The sequence below is a fragment of the Mustela lutreola genome, chromosome 15 (genome assembly GCF_030435805.1).
Source record: "Mustela lutreola isolate mMusLut2 chromosome 15, mMusLut2.pri, whole genome shotgun sequence".
NCBI classification, from domain to species: domain Eukaryota; kingdom Metazoa; phylum Chordata; class Mammalia; order Carnivora; family Mustelidae; genus Mustela; species Mustela lutreola.
In genome coordinates, this window is record NC_081304.1 from 26,568,498 (window position 1) to 26,593,444 (window position 24,947).

Here is a 24,947-nt window from a genome sequence, read left to right on the forward strand (position 1 = left end):
AGGGAAAATCTGGAGTTGGCCTCCCACTTAGTGAGACACAAGATGTTCTAGACCATGAGGAAGTATAGGTCACAGAGGTAAGCATTTGGCCTAATAAAATGAGAGGATTTGTATGTCAGAATGAATCTGAGAGGGAGGGGGATATGGACGCCAAGATGCAGAAGTCTTTGGGGACAGAGAGGGCTTAACAGCCTGGTGAGAAGAAGCTTCTCACTGCTTCAGATCCTCTTACACGTTTATGACTTCCTTGGAATGACTTAGAGGGTCATTGTCACATTGGGGCAGACAGTGGGCATCACCATAGAAAAGGGGCCAAGTTCCAGATTTGCATCAGTGAGGGGCAGAGAAAAAAGAGCTGCTGTAGACAAGGGGGTGAAACCAGATTTACTCTGGAGCCAGAATGAGCCACTGTAATGGAGAGTGACCATCGGGGTACTCTTTCAATGTTAGCATTGAGAGTCCACACCCCAGAAAATCCCCTAGCCCCAGACAAACTGGGATGATTGGGCACCTTCTAAGTGATGCTGGAATGAGGAAATTCAGGATTTTCAGAGAACTTGGGATGGTCATTGGAATCCCTTGCCAGGCAGGGGTAGAGGAATGAGGCAATTAAAAAAAAATCTCTAAAGACAGGGTGACATCTTGTTCTGTATGTGTGCCTGAGTGTTTGGGTTAATAAAGGACATTGGTTGACAAAGGAGGCAGAAGACATTTTCTTCTAATGTTTAATAAATTCCACTAATGCTGGAATTTTCTGGGCTGTTGTTGCTTTGGTTCATCTTAAAAGATCATCTCAAGGCTCTTGCTTGTGAAGTTCTGGGTAAATGAAGTAACAAGACTCTATGAGCACTCATGAAAAAACCCAAAAGCAAAAAACCTTCCATTTTATTCGGAAATCAACTGACAGAAAGGCCGCCAAGAAAATAGAATCACACAAAGAGCACCAACATACCCTTTTATCTAGATTGCCTACTGTTAGCATCTTACCCCCATTAAAAAAATTTTTTTTAGATTTATTTATTTTAATATGAGAGAGAGAGAATGAGTGGGAGAGGCAGAAGGAGAGGAAGTCAGGATCCCAAGCAGACTCCTCGCTGAGCATGGAGCCTGATGTGGGGCTCAATCCCATGACCCCGAGATCATGACCTGAGCTGAGCCACCCGGGACCCTCCCACCCCGATTTGTTTTATAATTTGGACAATTCTCATTTTGTCTCCCTATTTCTTAAACACACACATGCACACAGCCATACACACATAATTTTTCCTGAGCCATGATGTGTGTGCACTTCTGTGCACAGTGTTAACTCCTCAGAACAGAAAAATCCGCTTATATGCCACATTCAGGAATTGAACATCAATACAGTCCTTTTCCTCTAATCATCCACACACATTCCAGTTTGGCCAGTTGGCTTGATAATGTCCTGTATAGTGTCTCCCCTCTGTTCCTCCAGTTCAGGACCATATGTAGGCTCAAGTGTTTCATTTTGTTGTCACATTTATTTTGTCTCCTTTAGTCTGGAACATTTTGTAGACATTCTTGGTCACTTGTGACATTTTGGAAGGGATAATCATATGTCCGTGTTTGATAGAAAGTTCCTCACTCAGGGGTTCGTCGGAGGTTTCTTCTCGGTTAGACTGTGCCCCCAGGTTGGCCTGCTGCATAGGGATCCCATGTCTCTCTCAAGGCATCACATCTGGAGGCACCCACTGTCCATCTGCCCCTCATTGATGATGTTAATTTTCACTGTCCATGTGAGAGGTTGTCTGATTTCTATTCCATAGAGTTCTATGGTCAACCACATACACACATATTCTTTCTTCTTCTTTTTTTTTTTTTAGATTTTGTTTATTTATTTGACAGACAAATCACAAGTAGGCAGAGTGGCAGGCAGAGAGAGAGAGGGGAGGAAGCAGGCTCTCTGCTGAGCAGAGAGCCCAATGTGGGGCTTCATCCCAGGACCCTGAGATCATGACCCAAGCTGTAGGCAGAGGCTTTAACCCACTGAGCCACCCAGGCACCCCACACACGTATCTTTTAAAAAAAAAATTATTTATTTATGGCACAGGAAGAAGGGGAGAGGCAGGGAGAGAGAAAGACGGAGAGGGAAGAAGAATCTCAAGCAAACTCCTTGCTGAGTTCAGAGCTTGACTTGGGGCTCAATCCCACGACCCTGAAATCAAGAGTTGGACACCTAATCGCCTGCGCCACCCAGATGCTCCTCCAGCACATACATATGTTCTTAATCATTCCCACATGGAGAGGTTAGCATCACCTATGATTTTCAGATCTGCACTGTCTTGGCAACCATGAGCAGGTAGAAGGTGTTGTGATATGTTTTGGTTTCTATTTGCGCTAAAGAAGCAAAGGAAGGGGAAAAAAGAGAGAGGGAGACCAATCCTGAAAGAGACTATTAACTGTAGAGAACACACTGACAGCTACCAGAGGGGAGGTGGGGGGGGGATGGGTGAAATAGGTGGTGGGGGTGAAGGAGTGCACCTGTGATGAACTCTGGGTGATGTGTGGAGTTGTTGAATCACTATCTTGTACACCTGAAACTAATATAACACTGTGGGTTAACTATACTGGAATTAAAATAATAAAAAAAAAAACTTAGTGTCTTTTTGTAAAATTCAGAGTGCAGGCGCATTAGTCACTGCACTGCTGCTGTCTTTTTGCTCCTTGCTTCTCACATGAGAAGTCAAGGAAAGAATTTTATCTTAATTGAGAAAGCTAGTGAGAGGAACAGAAGGGGTGTCCATCAGTAATGGGCAGAAAAGCATTGGTTTCCACCAGCTGTAGTAATTCCAACTTGAAATGTGTTTGCTTTAGGGAAGTTTATTTTATTTTATTTTTATTTTTTAAGATTTTATCTATTTATTTGACAGAAAGATACCCAGCAAGAGAGGGAACACAAGCAGGGGGAATGGGAGAGGGAAAGCAGGCTTCCCACCGAGCAGGGAACCCGATGCGATGTTCAATCCCAGGACGCTGGGATCATGACGGAGCCAAAGGCAGATGCTTAAGGACTGAGCCTCCCAGCTGCCCACTTTGGGGAAATTTAAAGAAAAGGTTGCTTTGGCACAATTTTTTCCTCCCTTTTTCTTTCTTCTGCGTTCGTCATTAGATGTTGATATTGGAGCTTGTTTTATACACCTTTCCTTAACTTTTCTCAACATTAATCCTCCTTTTGTGGAAGGGTATTATAAAACCCTGTAAAGGATTAATTTTAGGATTCCTGACTTTCCCCACTCTGTTTTCTTCATTTTTCTCTGTTGAGGGTAGAAAATGCTAGGAAAACATTGTTTTCAGGTGAGAATAATGTAATTTATTGGTGAAAAGTTTGGTTTTGCTAAGCTCCTTTGGAAACCATCCAATTATCAATGTAAGCACATCATGTAACTCCTCTAAACGTCACAGAGCTCCCAGCCCTCAAAATCCTAAGTCCATTATCTGCTATTACTCAGCTTAAATCATGGAGAACTCTGCGTTGTATATGTCCCCTTGCCAAGTATGTGTACATTTGGACACTCCCAGGTGGCTCTTTTGCTTGGTCTTGTCCTCCTGGCTACTTTGTCCCAGGCAGCCTTATGGTTAAAGGAGCAGATTTCTATCCAGGGACTATAAAGTTACATAAAAGCTCATAGGAGGGGCGCCTGGGTGGCTCAGTGGGTTAAAGCCTCTGCCTTCAGCTCAGGTCATGATCCCAGGGTCCTGGGATCGAGCCCCACATCGGGCTCTCTGCTCAGCGGGGATCCTGCTTCCTCCTCTCTCTCTGCCTCCTTGTGATCTCTCTCTCTGTCAAGTAAATAAATAAAATCTTAAAAAAAAAAAAAGCCCATAGGAAATATAAGTATAGATACAAAACCCCACAATATGGTGGTTAACTGGGAAATTTTTTGCTTTTTCACACACCCTAGCTCAGTTTCTTCCTCCTTTAATTATATATGTAGAACAGGCAAAAATATTTTTTTTCATCTATTAGTTTTTGTTAGTCTTTTCCACTGCAAACTTCTGCCAGCAAAACTTTTGTGCTTTCTGTTTGACTCCTTCCCAATCTTCAAATGCCCATTTTCCTTCCGTCTTAGCCACGGTTCATTTGGAAGAGAGAGTAACATCAGGAGGATGGGAGAAGGGAGGGAATGGAAGAACACAGGTGGTATTAAGGTAGGCAGGACTTCTCATCCCAGCTGCTTGTTAGAATCTTCTGGGGAACTTTTTTTTTCCAGAATTCTTGGGGTATTTAAAAACTGTCAGGGCATAGGCCCCTCATTTAATTGGTCTGGACTCTGGCATTTTCATAAAACTGCTTTGGTGATTCAATGGACCTGCCAGTTGAGAACCCCCGAGGTTGATTCTTGATAAATGAGCAGGTGGAAAGGAGGAAGGTTCTAGAGTAGCTTGTGAGGGAATTGGAAATCAGGATGATCAGGAGAAAGGGGACTTTTAGAAGTGTTAAGAAGTAGTGCTGTGGCGTATACATTGGATCTTTGTTTATTATTATTTTTTATTAATTCTTGAAGTGTTCGGTAAAATTCACCAGTGAAACCATCTTGTCCTGGGCTTTTCTGTGTTTAGAGATTTTTGATTACTGATTTCAGTCTTCTTGTAATTGATTTGTGCAGATTTTCTATTTCTTCCTGACCATCTTTGTAGGTTCCATGTTTCTAAGAATTTTCCCATTTTTCTTCTAAGTTGTGCAGTTTGTATATATTGTTTATAGTAGCTTCTTTATGACCCTTCATATTTCTATGGTATCACTTGAAATGTCACCTCTTTCATTTAAGATTTTGTTGATTTGGGGGCACCTGGATGGCTCAGTGGGTTAAGCCTCTGCCTTCGGCTCAGGTCATGATCTCAGGGTCCTGGGATCGAACTCCACATTGGGCTCTCTGCTCAGCGGGGAGCCAGCTTCCCCTTCTCTCTCTGCCTGCCTCTCTGCCTACTTGTGATCTCTCTGTCAAATAAATAAATAAATAAAATCTTTATTTAAAAAAAAGATTTTGTTGATTTGGGGCCACTCTTTTTTTTTTTCTTGGTTAGTCTAGCTAAATATTTGTCACTTCTGTTTATCTTTTCCAAAAAATAACTTAATTTTATTGATATTTTCTATTGTTTTCGTGTTCTCTTTTTCATTTATTAGTGCTCTAATTTTTATTATTTCCTTTCTTGCATTAACTTTGAGCTCAGTGTTTTCTTTTTCTAGTCCCTTGCAACGTAGAGTTAGGTTCTCTGTTTGAGATTTTTCTTGTTTCATCAACTTGCCTGTTAAAACTGCTTTTGCAGCATCTCATAGTTTTGATATGTCAAGTTCCCATTTTCATTTGCCTTAAGGTACTTCCATATTTTTGTCTTTGATCCATTGTTGGTTAAGGTGAGTGTTGTTCAATTTCCATGTATTTATGCATATTTTAGTTTTACTCCTGTTGTTGATTTCCAGTTTCATACCATTGTGGTCCGAGAAGAAGAGGAAGGAATTAAAATAAGGAAGATAAACTATGCCTCCTAACACTAGGGTATTGGTAACCGTCCAACACTACCTTTAGTTTTATGTAAAAATTGCAGATTGGTTTACATTTAATCATTTTTAAAAAAGATTTTCATTTATTTATTTGACAGACAGAGATCACAAGTGGGCAGAGAGGCAGGGGGGCGGGGAAGCAGGCTCTCCACTGAGCAGAGAGCCTGATGTGGGGCTCTATCCTGGGACCTTGGGATCATGACCCAAGTTGAAGGCAGAGGCTTTAACCCACTGAGCCACCCAGATGCCCCTAAGGCATGATTTCTGTCTCTTGATTATATCTCAACTGATACAGTAGAATTGACAGAAGGTGAGATAAATAGATCAAGAAAAGAAAATAGAGGGTGCCCAACGGAACCCATGCCATTTGTGGGCACTTGGTTTATGACGAAGTTGACCCTGCAGAGCAATAGTGAGGAAAATGGTCTTTTCTATATATGGAGCTGCTCTCTGACCACATCTTTTTTTTTTAATTAATTAATTTATTTTCAGCATAACAGTATTCATTATTTTTTCACCACACCCAGTGCTCCATGCAATCCGTGCCCTCTATAATACCCACCACCTGGTACCCCAACCTCCCACCCACCGCCCCCGCCACTTCAAACCCCTCAGATTGTTTTTCAGAGTCCATAGTCTCTCATGGTTCACCTCCCCTTCCGTTTTACCCCAACTCCCTTCTCCTCTCCATCTCCCCATGTCCTCCATGCTATTTGTTATGCTCCACAAATAAGTGAAACCATATGATAATTGACTCTCTCTGCTTGACTTATTTCACTCAGCATAATCTCTTCCAATCCCATCCATGTTGCTACAAAAGTTGGGTATTCATCCTTTCTGATGGAGGCATAATACTCCATATTGCAGACAGCCTTTTCTTGCTCTTGGTCTTAGTAAGAAAGCATTAAGTCTTCTGTGACTAAGTATGATGTTAACTGTAGATTTTTGGAAGATATACTTTATTAGACTGAGAAAATTCCCCTCTATTTTTAGTTTGTTAAGAGGTATTTATCAGGATGAATTTTGGAGTTTTTCGTGTGCTTGTTCTCCATTTATAGAGATATCAGCTTTTTTCTTTTGTAATCCATTGATACAGTGACTTGTTTGAATGATTTTTTTTTTTTTTTAAATGCAGAACTGGCCTTGAATTCCCGGTAAACTGCAGTGGATTGTGATGTGTTATCATTTTCATTTTTCATAGATTTGATTAGCTACAATCTTGTTAAGAATTTTGCATGTATTTAATGAGAGATATTTTTCTGCGGTTTTCCTCCATTGTAATGTCTTTTTAAAAAAATTTTTAATTATTTATAAACATATAATATATTTTTATCCCCGGGGGTACAGGTCTGTAAATCGCTAGGTTTACACACTTAACAGCACTCTCCAAAGCACATACCCTCCCCAATGTCCATAACCCCACCCCCCTTCTCCCAACCCCCCTCCCCGCAGCAACCCTCAGTTTGTTTTGTGAGATTAAGAGTCACTTTTGGTTTGTCTCCCTCCCAATCCAATCTTGTTTCATTTATTCTTCTCCTACTCACTTAAGCCCCCATGTTGCATCACCACTTCCTCATATCAGGGAGATCATATGATAGTTGTCTTTCTCCACTTGACTTATTTTGCTAAGCATGATACGCTCTAGTTCCATCCATGTTATTGCAAATGGCAAGATTTCATTTCTTTTGATGGCTGCATAGTATTCTGTTGTGTATATATACCACATCTTCTTTATCCATTCATCTGTTGATGGACATCTAGGTTCTTTCCATAGTTTGGCTATTGTGGACATGGCTACTATAAACATTCAGGTGCACATGTACCTTCGGATCACTACGTTTGTATCTTTAGGGTAAATACCCAGTAGTGCAATTGCTGGATCATAGGGCAGTTCTATTTTCAACATTTTGAGGAACCTCCATGCTGTTTTCCAGAGTGGTTGCACCAGCTTGCATTCCCACCAACAGGGTAGGAGGGTTCCCCTTTCTCCGCATCCTCACCAGCATCTGTCATTTCCTGACTTGTTAATTTTAGCCATTCTGACTGGTGTGAGGTGATATCTCATTGTGGTTTTGATTTGTATTTCCCTGATGCCAAGTGATATGTAGCACTTTTTCATGTGTCTGTTGGCCATCTGGATGTCTTCTTTGCAGAAATGTCTGTTCATGTCCTCTGCCCATTTCTTGATTGGATTATTTGTTCTTTGGGTGTTGAGTTTGCTAAGTTCTTTATAGATTTTGGACACTGGTTTTTTATCTGATATGTCGTTTGCAAATATCTTCTCCCATTCTGTCAGTTGTCTTTTGGTTTTGTTAACTGTTTCCTTTGCTGTGCAAAAGCTTTTGATCTTGATAAAATCCCAATAGTTCATTTTTGCCCTTGCTTCCCTTGCCTTTGGAGATGTTCCTAGGAAGATGTTGCTGCGGCTGAGGTTGAAGAGGTTGCTGCCTGTGTTCTCCTCAAGGATTTTGATGGATTCCTTTCTCACATTGAGGTCCTTCATCCATTTTGAGTCTATTTTTGTGTGTGGTGTAAGGAAATGGTCCAATTTCATTTTTCTGCATGTGGCTGTCCAGTTTTCCCAACACCATTTATTGAAGAGGCTGTCTTTTTTCCATTGGACATTCTTTCCTGCTTTGTTGAAAATTAGTTGACCATAGAGTTCAGGGTCTATTTCTGGGCTCTTCTGACCACATCTTTAACTACCCTTCCCTACTGCACTGTGTTTCAGCCTCTCTGGCCTCTTTGTTGCTTGTTAGACATGGAGCTTCTGTGTTGTTACTCCCATCCTTGGAATGTTCTTCCCTGGGTATCTGCATGGCTTCATGTAATTCTATGTTCAAATCTCAGTCCCTCAGTGGGACTTTCCCTCTGAAAATTGGGAAATCTCGAATATCATTTCCAGCTCTTTAGTCCCTCACTTCATTTATATTTTGTCATCGTTCTTGGCTAAGTTTAAATATTTATGTTTGTTTATTGCGTGTCTCGCTCTTAAAATGTAAGATCCATCAGAAGATACTTCATTTCTTTTCTTTTCTTTCTTCTCCTTCTCCTCTTCCTCTTCCTTCTTAATTTACTTCTGTATGCCCATTACTTAGAACAGAGTTTGCAATAAATATTTGTTGAACGAGCAAACAAATGAATGAATGAATCATACTGACATGGGGCCATGTGGGCCTGGGGTTTATTTGAGTTACATGCACATTTTCTCTAAACTGATGTTTTAGCCTCACTCAGGGGAAAGATCTGCTGCTTCCTGGCATCCGGCTCCTTCTCTAAGATTACCTGTCTTAAAGATTGACTGCCATTCTACTGAAGATTTTAAAACTGATGTTGAAAACACAAATCAGATTATTTCACTTCCATGCTTAAATCCTCAAATGACTTCCCCTGGCATGTGGGATAAAATTCAAACTCCCTGTTCTGGCCTCCTGGACACTATCTGTCCTCTTTCTACTTTTCTGACCTCTTCTCCTTTTACGTTCCCTTCTGTTCTTTCTCCTCCAGCCCTACTTTGCTGCCTTCTGTTCTTTGAACAGCACCCTGGCCCATTCCTTAGGACACTGTCTTCAGATTTTCACTTGTTCAACCCATTGTCATTCAAAGCCTCTGTCCCCTTGGCGGAGAGGTCTTTCTTTATCTCCTCATCATCCTGCTTTATTTTCCATGTAGTACTGGTCACTTCCCCCAAATTACCATTTATTTATTTGTTTACTCTGTCTCTCTTCTTCATTGGAATCTTGCTTTGATGGTATTTACTAGTCTATTCCTAGTGTCTAGACAAATGGTGATTGATATTAATAGGTGCTCAATAAATATTTGCTAAATAAATGAATGTTTCATCAGTAATATCATCTAAGTGTCGAAATGCTAGCTTCTGTGGGAATATGGATCCTCTTAGAAATAATGTGAGCACTTTGCGGTGAGTCTTTCTGTTTGCATTAACTTACAGTAAGCTGACTTTCTTCACATTCACCCACGCTTTTAAAAAAAATTTTTTAAAAAATTTCACCCATGCTTTTCTACAAAAGCTATTATTCATCAAGAAAGAGGACACTTTAATTCCCAGTTTTTTGCTTATACATAAGACACATTTTGTCACTCGTCCTCTTTCTTCGAAGACTGTTTCACTATGATCTGTCCTTCCCATCAGAACATTGCCTCTCCTTTATGACTGAAGATGGGCTGATATCTGTAGCTTGTCTACCGGTTCTTTTTCACTTGGCTTCTGGTTTATCAGCGTCAGGCAGCGCCTCCTGCTGTTGAAGAAGAGAAGTATTAATCTTCTTTATTTATTTTATGTATTATTTACGCCCCACCTGCTGCCACACCAAGTTGAGGCAGCTGACTTCCCTTAATTACTTTCTACCGTTGGCCTTTGAAGCTTCCATCCAGACCTGGTAAGGTCTCTCAGCGGTGCCCCTGGGTGTTTGATTCCTTTTTGAAGGGGACGATGTTGGGTGGGTGGATTGGATGATCTCTGTGACATTTTGAACTGCTCTTCACAAAGTAGAGACATTTAATGACCCCCTCATCCAGGGACCACTCTGTACTCACCCACCCATTTCTTCCTGGGTAAATGTCTTCACATTTTAGCTGCACTTCAAGGAGACCAAGTTTGGAACATGACATATAGAAATTTCCTTTTTTTAGTAAAATGGGAACTTTTGAGTTGTTACATATAGAGCATATTATACCATTTGTTGAGTACCTACTATGTGCCAGGCACTGTTAGTTACTTTATATGTTATTTCAATTAACTTCTTTTAAAAAAAGATTTATTTATTTATTTTAAGGGAGAGAGAGAGAGAGAGAGCGCATGTGCACAGGGGAGGGGCAGGAGATGAGAGAGAGAATCTAGCAGACTCCTTGCTGAGTGGGGAGCCTGATGCAGGGCTCGATTTCACCACCCATGAGATCATGACCAGAGTCAAAATCAAGTTGGATGCTTAACTTACTGAGCTACCCAGGTGGCCATATTCCAATTAATTTCTATAAAATTTCTGTAAGGTAGATATTAATGCCCTTACTTTGCAGAAAAGAAAAAAATGGGGATCAGAACAATAATTTACACAACATAAACAGTAAGGGGCAGTGGTAGGATTCAAACTCTGGTCCATTTAGTCCCTTAGTCAGATACTCTGAGGCTTGCCTCTGTAGAGGTATCTATTCCTATGCATGAAGCTCATAGAGGGAGAGGGTGTTGGGTCAGGGATGGCCAAAAGAAGCTGAAACAGCTGTGGCAAGAAGCGGTGACTTCTCTACTCTTGGTTACACATAATTGTGTGAAGATGTGTATCTGACACAACTGTTATGGCAGCAGTAGGCAAACAAATGGCAGAATGGTTGAGGTCGCATGTGACTGGGGTCTTATAAAGGCTTCTCAAGACTTAGCTCAGTCAACAGGATGGAAGTTGAGGTGAAGAATGGGCTTTCCAGGCAGAAGAAAGCATGTGTAAATCCCTTACAACATGGCGCCCTCCAAAACTATGTAGTTGGGTGAGACCAGAGTATGGCATCTGTCTGTAAGTTGGAGAAGGGCCTGGAAAAGAGGCTGCAAAGATCAAGAGAGACCAGAATATGAAGAGCCTTTGTGTTTTGCTAAGTAGGGAATGAGTCTCATGGGGGACAGAGGATCACTGAAGAATTGAAGGGGAGTGACATGATCTGGATTTATTTTGGAAAGCTTTCTCTCTTCGCACATTGTCTGTAACTCCTATGACTTGACTAGTGTCCCTGGACAAGTATACAGGGAGTGCCCTTTGGGGGAGCACCTTGTCTCCTTGGTGGGCCAGGATTCTTACCATGATAACCCCATGCCTGGGTATCAAAGGCGATATGTCAAGGATGGATCACATCAGAGACTGAATGGGGCTTTGCAGGTGGAGGCCCCACCACTTAGTCTTGAAAGCTACTTTTCTATGGCACTTGAGATTAGAAGGAAGGCTGCTTTGGCCTTAAATGTCAAAGCTTTCTGTGGGTGAATTTTCTGCTGGAGGTAAATCAATGCCAATTTGAATTCATGCAGCAAACTCTGGAAAACAGAATTAAATTATTGGCTCTCTTTCCCCTTGAAGCTAAAGTGAGCTGAATACTTGGCCTCATGTTCAGAAACCTGGAGAGGACAATGGACAGTTTTGGGGGTGAACGAGAAGTCAGCAGAGAGGAGGGGTGAAGACCTAGAGGAGAAGGCTTTGCTTGCGGCCTCATAGCGCTGGACAGGATTCTAACCCCAAATACTTCCAAGCCAGTGCTTTTGAAAAGCAAGTGTAATGAAACACATGGCCTATGGTACCTCATACAGTGTTCTTCAACAGTTGGATGCTAGAAAGTGTGGTCAGAAACGCTTCAGATAAGAGCTTCCAAGCAGGGTATGTTTAAAAATTATTTTAGATTTATTTTTGATTCCACAACCTCATCAAAATTACTGAGTAGCAAAATAGTTGGAAGGCCCTCCCTGCCACTCCAGTCTGGCAAACCATCTCAATTCCATTGTAAAGGCCATGTGTAGCAGGGTGACTGGCAGGCCTTTCAGCCTTGTAGTCAGGCAAACCTGGCTTAGAATCCCAGCCTGAAAACTTGAGTGTCCTTGTCCAAGTCACTTCATTTCTCTTAACTTTAGTTTCTCATCTTTAAAAGGGGTCAATACCACTTATAGGGGTGTTATAAGGATTGGATCGGAGCAATTATAAGGGCTCACTATTCTATTTGGCAAGTAATAAGCACTCAGTAAAAGGCAGTTGTGGTGATCATTGTTGGGGTTCTTGAAAGTCAGGTTTCCCAGCACCAGTCCTGCTTCCTCCTGATCTGCTGTGTAGACCTCTGTTGATTCACGTCATCTCCTTCCTGCTGACCCGAGGCCTTCTCTCCATCCTCACCTCAGATAAATACTTCCAGCTCTGATGCCAACTTGCTTGAACAGAATGAACAACTTTTGCATCGGTCTCCTGATTCTTTTAGTTCATCCTTCTACTCTGACACTAGTGCTTACAGATAGATGTCTTGATGAGGACCCTCCCTGACTCCATCATTTCCCAGCAGCCTCCTGTCACGACTGCCTATGTTAGTACCTGTGGTAGGCAGGTTAGTGTTCTCCTTTCCACTCCCAGAGAAGTGCTAATTTCCCAAAACTATGAATATGTCATGGTGCATGGTGGGGGGGGGGGTTAAGTTTGCAAATGGAATTAAGGTTGCCTACCAGCTGCTCTTGCATGGAAAGGTGATTCTGGATGATTCTGGGTGAGCATGATGTAATCACAAGTGCCCATGTATGAGAGAGAAAGGAAAACAGGAGAGTTAGGGCAGCAGAAGGTGTGTGAGAGAGATTCCAAGGGCCATTGTTGGTGATGAAGGTGGAAGAGGTGGTGAGCCATGGACTATGGGTAGCCTCCAAAAGCCAGGAAGACAAAAGAACCAATTCTTCCCTAAAGCTTCCAGGCAAAAACACAGCTCTGCCAATACTAATTTTAGCCAAACAAGACTCTTTTCAGAGTTTGGACCACCAGAATGGTAGGGTAATAAATCTATATTTTTTCAGGCCACTAAGTTGGTGGTAGTTTCCCATGGCAGGAATAGGAAATGCGCACTCTGCCTTTTTTAGGCAAGCTACATACTTTCTGGAGAATGGGTCCAGTCTTAAAGACAGAAAGATGAGGAGTTCCTGGGTGGCTCAATCTCTTGGGTGTCTGACTCTTGATTTCAGCTCAGGTCATGATCTCAGCATTGGGGGATTGAGACCTGTGTTGGGCTCTGCACTCAGTGGGGAGTCTCCTTGAGATTCTCTCTCTCCCTTTGCCCCTCCCCCTACTTATGCACTTTCTTTCTCAAATAAATAAATGAAAGACAGGAAATGAGGTAACATGGAATTCAGAATAAACATTTCCAAAAGGACATGGTACACAGGCAATTTATTATAAATAATATCAATTCAATGATCATCTCAGTTATCTACTTCCCTTTCGAAGTGGAGAGAAAAAAATCCTTTTATTTTCATGACTTGCCACTAAATACCACGTTTAGTTATTTACTAATAAGTACCATACAATAATCTTCCATATTTTCCCTGCTGCCTTCTGATTTTAGCTGCAAGTATTGCATTTTCATTTGACAATTTTTTAAATGATTAAAAAATTCTCTTAGTATAGAATCATAGGATATTAATTTTTTTTTACCACTTTTTAGCGCCTTAAATAATGCATGCCTTCTTTTAAATAAAATGTTAAGTGACTGGATATTATAAAACAGATTATGGCAAATTGTTCAGGTAGAGATGGGTTGCCAATGGAGAGAGGATGGGATCCTCAATATCTAGCTTTATCCTCTATGGCCCCTGAAACGTCTCACTGGAGCCTCAGAAAAATCATCGTTCTAGGTTTGAGCTTTCCATTTGACAGATGGGAAAACTGTGGCCCAGAGGAAGAGCATGGCCAGCTGAAGTATACATGGCCAGTTACCACTAGAAGATTGATACCTGGGCCTCTGGACATGGCTCTCATGTGGGTTTTTCCTCTTTGCTACATTAATCTAAACCCCAATTCTTGTTTCATTGGATTTGTTTCCCCCTCGCTGATAAGGTGAAAGATACAGGCATTCTCTGGTGGGTGGGTAGAAGAATGTTTTTCAGTCAGAAATTTCAACCTCAAACATATATCTCAAGTTCTCATCTTGTCCAGACATGTACCAGCTGCTAAAATAATTTCTTCATTCTGCTACAATCATTCTTCCGTGTGGAAACTGAGACTTGGAAGGATTAAGTGGTATACCATCTATCCATTTTCACCTCACTTCTCAATCAGCAAATGTCTCTTCCCATTCAAGGAGATGAAACCCTTTCCTTTCATCTCTGTGTGGGCACTGTGGAAAAAGAGTCAGAGAAAGAGGAAGATTTCTCACGGATAGGAATCCAGCCAGCCAGCATTCCACGTTTATTGGATGACATTAGAAGAAAGGTGTGCCCTTCCTAAAAGTCCATTAAAAATGATGAAATCCTTCAAGACATCTCTTGGAGCAGGTGGGATTAGTGAAAGGGTGTGCTGTAAGAAGCCATCTTGGGAAATGATGGGGGAAGTCCTCCAAAACCTGAAGGAAAGAGGATCTAGCCCAAGCCAACACTGAGAGTTATCCCCAGCCCTTCCTGAGAAGGACATGTGGACTGGTGTCAACTTCGTGTCTTCTTCCAGGTCTCTTAGGACACGTGTGGAGTCAGTCATCCTCATTTCAGAGTGAGGCTCCCATAGTTCCCCACGAATCCACTCTAAACACTGCCAAGTGTACTAAGGTTAGTACCCCACTGCTGCACACCTGTGGGGCTTCCCAGCAGGTCTTTGTACTGATTGGCCAGGGCCTACAGCATAGCTGTCATTGGGTTGTTTCAATGGTCCCACTGATAATAAATACCAGGTCAGTCAAGATTCTGGTATCTATAGTGAGCCAAGCTAGGTAAGCAAGATCACTTACAGATTTTTATTTTTTTTTACAAAATTAATTTTGATAGGAGTGCTGTAGTAAGCGATGGCACCAGAATGTGAACGCCTTCCTATCTGGCTCCTTCGGCTATAAGCTCCTCAGCACCGTGTGCTGTGTTTCAAGTGATGAAAAGCATTTTTCAATTTGATGGGTTTCATCTGCATTTTATTAGTCTATTTCTGGAAAAAATACCATTTGTACATCATTTTGCTTGCAGACTTGTCTTTATTATTCCTCTCCCCACTTCATGTGGTGGGCCGAGGATTTGATTTTCTCTTGGTTTTTGGCACATTTCTCATCCTCTCTCAGAGCAATTTACCCTCCGTGACAGTCCATCTGTCTCTCTGCCCCCACTTACAAATACTTTGCCTTTTCCAATTTTCCTTATTTCCTTTTAATATCATCCACCCAGTCTTCCCTGACCTTTTCTGACTCTTCAGACGTGCCGTTGTTCCTTAGCCCTGCGGTGTGATTGGTCGGAATCCCACAGAAGCTCTGACAGCATCTCTCTCAGAACTTGCCCTGTCACTCTCTCTTAACGGTCTCATTGACCTTTACTTGTATCTTAGCAGCTTGTGTTTTTCTCTTATTAAAAAGAAAAAAAAAAGGAGAAAAGTACAAATATTAAATGCATGGCCATTGTCTGAGTGTTAGCATTTGAGAGAAGATCTGGGTGGGGGTATATCCCCCATCTTGCACCTGCTGGAGCTGGAAGGAGCGACCACATGGACCTGTGGCCTTTGGTGTGCCACCCCTGAGGCTTGTGGGGGTTTTTGGATGGACAGGTGGTCACTGTTGTTGAGTGTCACCAAGAGGGGAAGTATGCTTATTCTCATATATCCGGGATCAGTAAACTTTTTGTGTAAAGACTAGATAGTATAATGTTCAGCTTCTCAAGTCATTTGGTCTCTGCTATAGTTACTCAACTCTGTTGGTGTGCAGAAGCAACCTAGGTGACACATGAAGGAAGAGGCAGGGCTGTGTTCCAATAAAACTTTATTTACAGAAACAGGCCCTGGGCCAGATTGGGGTCAGGAAACTTGGTTTGTTGACTTTTGTTTTAGTCACATTTCACCTTCTAGTTTCTTCCTGTCCTTGTATATTTGTGCATTTGTTGTTTGCTGGGAAGTGCCTTTTCAGACATAGGTTAAGCATTCTACCCTGGGATACTCTCAGAGGTCACCCTGTGAGAGAGAGGCAGGCAGGGGAAAGGCGTTTGGTGCAAGGAGATACCATGTACTATGTTTTGACAGTGACAGGAAGGGACCCTCATGAGAGCCTGCTGGAGGGTGCTGGCCTCCTTGTGGTTGGAGGTAACTAGAGTTGGGAGATTGAAGATTTAGTTCTGACTCTGGATATTTTGCTTGTCACTTCACGTCTTTGGATTTCAAGGTTCTTAATTGCAAAATGGGGTCATTATTATTGCTGTTAATTTTCTTTCTTTTTTAAAAAATTTGTTTATTTGAGAGAGAGTGACTGTGCCAGAGGGGGAGGGGCAAAGGGAGAGGGAGAGAGAACATCTCCAGCAGTCTCCCCACTGAGCACAAAGCTGGAGGCAGGGTGCTATCTCACAACCCTGAGATCATGGCCTGACCTGAAACAAAGAATCTGATGCTCAACCAACAGAGACAACAAGATGCCCCCAGTTTTCTTGTTATTACTAAATTTAATATTCCATAATATTTTATTTTACACCTCTGATTATCAGTTGTTAGCTGGTGCAAGGATTTCTAACTTAAGGGAATTATTGTCTTCTCATATCTCAAGGATAATGTAGAGTATGTACTATAATGAAACCTTCAGGTAACAGAAAATACAAATTTTGGGATTACGATATAGTTGTTTATTTTTCTTTCAAACAGCTGTCTAGAGCTAACATGGTAGCTTCACGATGTGAACCAGGACTCAAGATCCTGCTGTCTTTCTGTCCTACTACTCTCAGTATATGGATTTCATCCTTAAGGTTGCTTCATGGTATCAGTAAGGCCACTGTAGCTCCAGCCATCACATTCACATTCCAAGCCTCAGATCAGAGGAAGGGGCAAAGGCAAAAAGGAAGTCTCTTAAATAAGTTTCCTCAAAGCTCCACCAAATGACTTCCATTTATGTGCCATTAGCCACCCTCATCTTCCAGGAAATGCAGTGTTTTAGCTTGACATTACTTCTTTCTATAATATGTAGGATAAAAAAGAAGAATGGATATTAGGAAGGCAGATAGCATTTTCTGCCATATATAGATATATATAATGGCCTCAGGTGAGAAGCAGAGAAATGCCCCAAGCCACACCTGTGACGCAGCATTTCTAGCTCGCCCTTTGACATTTTTTCCAACAACAAAACAGGTGAGTGTATATAATGGGTGGTGCAATCATATTATGATACATTTCACTAAGAAGGAATTCTGTAAGTCATCTTGTTTCCCCTCGTTTTTCTCATTATAGACACCAGAATCTTAACTGTGCATATCAGGGCTACAGTTAAAAAAAAAAATAACAATGGGTCTGTCACCAGCCCTGACCATTCAGAATAGATGCCAGTTAGCAAGACAGGTAAGTGTGTGCCAGTTGCTCTAACGTAATGCATGGGACGGATTTGTGAAAAATGGGAGCCTCTTTCTGGAATAAAAATTATTTACTGTGTACACTTGTCAGAAATAAACCAGAAATACACAAAAACGTTGAAATCAATCTATAGCTCCTCCTCAGGAGAGCGCTGGTGGGAGCCCTCAGTGTTGGCCTAGGATGATTCTTCTTCCTTAGGTTTTAATGATTATCTGTGTTTCCTAAGTTGGCTTCTTACAATAGACTCTAATAACGAATCCCACCTGCTCAAAGGGAAGTCTTTAAGGACTTAGTCATTTTTCATGGATTTTCATGGAAAGCAAACCTTTCCTGTAATACAATCCAACAAGCGCAAAATGCTGGTTTTGTCAGTATCAGTGAGAAATCTTCATATTTTTCTAACTCTCTTACCAGAATGCTCAGGTTGGTCCCCACACTGTGCAAAAGGGAGAAGGTTTTCATCGCCTTGAATGGGAAGAGATGCTTGGGGAGGGAGTTCTGAGCTAAAAGTCGATTCCCCCGTTGTGCTGTACTCGCAGGACGAGAACAATATAGGATTATACTTCCCGTGCATTTCCATCGGACAACCCCACTCTCCACCTGCTTCCCGCAAGGGCAGCTCTGAACTTCAGTCTCAGCGTGGCATTGTGTGGTGGCTTTCCTGAGTTGGACAGGAATGCCCCCAAATAAATAGTACTTCTATAGTACCAGTGTTTTCAGTTTTTCCCAGAACACTAAAATAAATCCTGTATAAAAGGGATCAATTCTTGATTTTTTTTTTTTTTTCCTGATTGGAGAGTCAGGAAAGCAGATTTTGGGGTTAGGGAGAGAAGGGAGAGAGTGAGAGAAAACCAGTGCTAGGCCAGGAGTGGCTAGGAGTGGAAATAATTTTTTTTTTTAAGTCAATCTGGTCTATCTTTGGATCCCATTTATGCCTTTTGAGAAATACAGGTAAATGATTTTTTATGACTTTTAGTTGTTGGATTGTCCTTTTTTGGTCGTGATGCTCTTCACAAGTTAACTATGAGGAACCCCTACAATACAGATTATATCTTAATAAAAAAGTAAACCTTTTTCTTATTAAAGGAGCAATGCATACCATTTTTAGAAATTGCTGGAATAGGGTTACAATTTTTCAGAAATTGCTATTTGCCAATTGTAGCTTCCTTGTTTTGGTGGACTACCAAGCAGACTTGGAGCAGATCTTTTTTCAAGGAAGAGTTACTCAGGTGACTTTGAAGATTATACAATGCAAGATAGATTAGTGGCTACTTTTCATCCTTGGGAAAGGGTATAAAATGACCTTTGTCATCTGAAGAGGCTGCTTCCTGGGGATACAGTTTGATATGCTTGGTTGGTTGTTTAGAAAACGTGGATCCGCTTGCCCAGGGGTAAAGGAGCCATTGGGAAGAAAGGGATCAAGGCCCCAGATAATTCCTTTTTTTGAAAAATTGAAATATATTTTGGCATAGGGCCGTGTGTAAGTTTCAGGTATACAACATGTTGATTGATGCATTTGTATATTGCAACATTATTGCTATTGTGGACTTAATTTATCACCCCTCTCACATCACATAATTATCACTTCTTTTTTGTGGTGGGAATAATTAAGATCTAGTCTCTTAGCAGGTTTGATGTTTGTAATACAGTATTGTTGTCTGTAATCATTGTGTTGTGCATTTAATCTACAGGATTTGTTTATATACTAGTTACAAGTTTTTACCTTTAAACATCTCTCCTATTTACCACCCCCAAACTCCTGGCTACCACCATTCTTCTCTCTGTTTTTATGAATTCAGCTTTTTTTGTGATATACAGGATTTGTGTTTCTCTTAGTTATCTCTTTTAGCATAATGTCCTTATGGTCCATCCATGTTGTCTCAAATGGAAGGAAAGCCTTCCATTTCTCATGTCTAATATTCCATGTGAAATCTTTATCCACTCATCCATTGACAGGTACTTAGGTGGTTTCTGTATCTTGGCTATTGTGATCAGTGCTGCTAATGAACATGGTAATGCAGATAGCTCTTTGAGACTTTTCTCCCAATTCCTTTGGTTAAATACCCAGAAGTGGGATTTGCTAGATTGTATGGTACTTCCATTTTTAATTTTTTGAGGAACCTCCATATTGTCTTCCAGAGGGGCTGCACCAATTTACATTCCCACCAACACTGCACAAGGGTTGGTTTCCTTTTCTCCATATCCTCGCCAACCTTTGTAATAGTCCTAAAAATAGCCATTCCAACAGGTGTGAAGGGAATCTAGATGCTTCCTTCTGAGGTTCAAAGTTAGTGGACATTTTCAGGTATGTTGCAATGGTCCCCAGGGAGATGCACTGATGGGAAAGAATAGCCAGGCTTCCAGGAAGCACTCAGGAGAGATGGGAGTCTGGATTGTGACAGAGCCTGGAAGGAAGAATGTGAATGTGAGCCACAGACCCAGAACTCTGGGCGCCCATGCCTGGACTACCTCAGCTGAGGTACTATGGAAGGAAGGGATTGTCCTTCCCCAAAGGATGCCCTTGAGCAAGGATATGGGTCAAGGAGGGGATCAACAGGGAAGTGCCAAGAAGGGCAGGCTCCAATTTTAGCAGCAAGAGAACATCAGAATTGTCAGGAATTTCTCTCTCTTTACCTAGCGGCAGGTAACAGAACTACGTTAAGTCTGAAGATTCCTGGACCTTTTAGGAAGGGGATCAAGACCCGGAATGAGAAAAGGGGCACTTTGCTAATGTGGGAATATGTGAGAGATTAATTGACTTATCAAAGAGCACAAATAGAGCTTATCTGTACCCTGACCTGGCAGGGGGTTCATACCCAGTGACATCAGAAAATACAGATAAATGGAGAAGAAAATTCATAAGACCTGTGGTAATTATTATAATACCTCAGCATATAGTGTCTTCTAGATTTTTCTGTCATACTGATACACATATGAGGCCTCTTGTCTTTAAAATGCTGGTTTTCACTTAATAATATTTTATAAATACTTTTCTTATCAGTGAATATTGTGGCATCATTGGTAATAGCTGAAAACATCCCACTTACAGGTACAGTATATTTTATATTCTGAAGGTAGAGTCATGCCTTTTTTTTTCCTCAATAGACAATTACATTACATTACCCTACCCTGAGTTTAGGAAGCGGTAGAGGGTAATGGGTCAGAGTAGTGGCTTTGGATTCTGGATAACCTTGACATTGTTTCTGGATCTGCTGTTTCCACCCTATATGATGTTAGAGAGTTCATTTAACTTCACTTACCTGGAGTTTCATCAGCAGTAAAATATACATAATAACTTCAACTTAATCATGTTGTTGTGAGGATTTGATTGCATGAAGAATGTAAAGTTCTTAGTCCAGGGCCTGACACAGAGTAGTTACGTACCCAGGGTGTAATTCATTTATGCGTTAGTGAATTTATTGAATGCCTGTAGAGTTTCAGTCACAGGGATGGATGCTTAGGCTAAGAAGTGAGAATATGGACCCATCTTTACGCTCAGGAATCTCACTGATATGTAGATTGGTCTGTAGTTACAGACCAAGGAGATAAGAACTGCTATTTTGAGCAATGCTCTTGGGACCAGGAGGTATGTAGGCTTCCTGGATGGCTGTGTCACATAAAAGACACAGTTGTCATGCACTCTGAGGAGTGTTGTTACTTTCTCTTTTTGCCAGGAAGCAGAAGAAACCAGTGTCAGCCTCACAAGTGTGTTCCTCGTGTGCAAGCTCTTACTTGGGCCATTCCTCCTTCATCCCCTAATTCCTTATGTGTTGGAGACATTGCTCAAGGCCAAGAAAGACTCAGCCTTCTGATGCCTGAGCCAGCCACGCTAGCCAATGGGCCATGAACAGACCTGATGGAACAGTGCTCATTGAATGGAAAAGGCTAGAACAGAGCACACGAAGGGCCCTTTGGAGTTATTAAGCCAGGGAAGGGTTCTGTAACTCAAATGAGAAATGGAGGTCCCCTAGAGAATTCTTGTTTTTCCTGAGGCAGATGATTTCTAGCACCCAGGGGAGATGACCTGTAGGACAGTTGGAGAAGAATTAGAACAACCAGTTAGACACAAATAGCATTATTATTTGTATCAAGGAGATTCCATTTAAGAAATCCTATTTCTATTTGAAAAAGAGAGAGAGGCTATTGCTTTTGTTTGACAACTAAAGATTAATTGGCCCACTTGGTTGAGGGATGTTGGGGACAAGCTAAATATTAGAGCAGGAACATGATACCTGTGTAGCCACACCAAAAGAGGGACCTCTTAACCCTCATTTCAAGAGTGAGGGTTGAGCAGAGGCACCTGGGTGGCTCAGTTCGTTGAGCAGCTGACTTTTGATTTTGGTCCAGGTCATGATCTCAGGGTCCTGGGATTGAGCTCCGGACTCAGTGGAGAGTCTGCTTGAGATTCTCTCTCCCTGTCCCTCTCCCTCTGCCCCTTCCCTCAAACTCTCTCTCTTTCTCTATCCAAAATAAATAAATAAATCTTGACCAAGATGCCCTTCAACGAATGAATGGATAAGGACGATGTGGTTCATATATACTATGGAGTATTATGGCTCCATCAGAAAGGATGAATACCCAACTTTTCTATCAACATGGATGGGAATAGAAGAGATTATGCTGAGTGAAATAAGTCAAGCTGAGAGAGTCAATTATCATATGGTTTCACATATTTGTGGAGCATAAGAAATAACACGGAAGACATGGAGAGATGGAGAGAAGGGAGTTGGGGGAAATTGGAAGGGGAGACAAATCATGAGAGACTATGGGCTCTGAAAAACAACCTGAGGGTTTTGGAGGAGTGGGGGGGTAGGAGATTAGTTGAGCCTGGTGGTGGGTATTATGGAGGGCACGTATTGCATGGAACACTGGGTGTGGTGCATAAACAATGAATTCTGGTACACTGAAAAGAAATTTAAAAATTAAAAAATTAAAAAAAAATAACCAGAGTGAGGATTGAGCAAGGAGTCTTGTACTTTGTTCTATTTCACACCCATCAGACAGACGGCAAGACTGGGATTGTCCTCTTTGTATCTGCACCTAGGAGGAGCTCTGGAACATTTACCTAGAGATCAAGGACTGAGGGGTGATGTTCCCTTGGATAGAGCCATGCTTACCATATATCATGTGCATTTCACAGCTGATGCAGCAAATAGATTTAGGCTCATGGGCCAATTTTGGTTTATTCAGATAGCTACCTGGATCATAGCATTGACATAGATTCAAGGGCCATGTTCAGGCTCAAGGGCATAGGAGGTCATGCTTGTTTGGTGAGTCTATCACAGGCACAGGAAGAGGCCAATAGTGGCAGCTATTATGGGATAAATAATATGGGTATAGAAGACTTTGTAGAGATTTTTTATACATTACAAGAAATAATCCTATATAAATTAGAGATGCTTTGCAAGTCAAGCTTTCTTTTTTTTTTTTAAGTTTTAAATTTTTAAAAATAAACATATAATGTATTATTAGCTCTAGGGGTACAGGTCTGTGAATCGCCAGGTTTACACACTTCACAGCACTCACCATATCACATACCCTCCCCAGTGTCCAAACCCCACCACTCTCTTCCTATCCCCCTCTGCCTGGCCACCCTCAGTTTGTTTTGTGACATTAAGAGTCTCTTATGGTTTGTCTCCCTCCCGATCCCATCTTGTTTCATTTTTTCTTTTCCTACCCCCCAACCCCCCATGTTGCATCTCCACTTCCTCATATCAGTGAGATTATATGATAGTTGTCTTTCTTTGATTGACTTATTTTGCTAAGCATAATACCGTCTAGTTCCATCCACATCGTTGCAAATGGCAAGATTTCATTTCTTTTGATGGCTGCATAGTATTCCATTGTATATATACCACATCTTCTTTATCCATTCCTCTGTTGATGGACATCTAGGTTCTTTCCATAGTTTGGCTATTGTGGACATTGCTGCTATAAACATTTGGGTAAATACTGGGTAAATACCCAGTAGTGCAATTGCTGGGTTGTAAGGAAGCTCTATTTTCAACTTTCTATTTTTCAATGTTTTGAGGAACCTCCATGCTGTTTTCCAGAGTGGTTGCACCAGCTTGCATTCCCACCTACAGTGTAGGAGGGGTCCCCTTTCTCTGCATCCTTGCCAGCATCTGTCATTTCCCAAGTCAAGCTTTCTACTTAAGTAAAAGGGTTGATGAATGAACATACTTAATAGACACAGGATTATTCTTTCTAACATATAAAGAACTCCTACAAATCAGTAAGACAACCCAATAGAAAAACAAAGTGTGCAAACAGGTATGTCACAGAAAACAAAATAAAGACTGCCAATAGGTATTTGAAAAATTCCCTCTCTTAATAACCAGGGAAATATGAATTTGAATGATATTTATTTGAAGACCTATCAGATCAGCAAACATTAGAAAGTGATCCAGTCCAGGATCGGATGGATTGTGAGGACATAAGAGCAGTCATATACCGTCGTTGGAAGTATAAACTGGCTGTCTTTATGGAAGGCATTTTGGTAGTCCCTATTATAATTTTAATGAACATACCCTTTAGCCCAGAAATGCCAATTCAAAATTTTTGTTCTTGAGATACATTTATACATACACACGAATATGTATGAGGATATTCCTTGCAGAATTGCTCACAACTGTGAAAAGCAATTAACAATCCCAACACCAATCATGTGGAAATTGATTAAATAATTTAATATATTCATAATACAAAAAATCAATTTAGTTCTTGGGAAGAATAAAATAGATCTACAGATGTACAGACAAGGGAAGATCTCTAAGATATAAAGTGAGAACGAAGTTATTTTGTGTGTGATACATGTAGTCCCGTCCCATTAATTATTTTTTGACATCAAAACACTATAATCATACATGTAGTGTGTGTGTACATAAGTGTATTTTTTTTTTTTAAAGTTTCTAAGGACAGAACCTAAATCGTGATGTGGTTCCCTTTGGGAAGGGGGTTGAAATTGGTGGTCAGAAGTACTTTAATTGTTCCACTCCACATATTTTTTATTGTTGAAAATTTTAATCATGGAAGTGTGTTCCTTCATTATTTTCTAAGAACCAGAGTTGCGAGAGCACGTGCTTCATTCCAGAAACTACAAAGGGGCTGCTGGAGATGGTATGAGGGTGGCAGACTGTGAGAGAGAGCCCTATGTCTCAGGTTCAAGTTTAAATGAATTCTGTAGGCTATGCAGAGTTATTGAAGGGTTTAAGCAGAGAAGACAGGGGATCAGATGGGCTTTTCTGATGGTCGCCTCTGGCAGCAGTTGGGGGATGGGAACACGACGGGTGCCTAGTGTGTGTTTATTGGACGGACAGCCCGGGAAATGACTGATTTCGTATGGAAAAGCCTGAGTGTGAAATCACAAATGCCAACTCTTGAGATGATTTTTTTTCTCC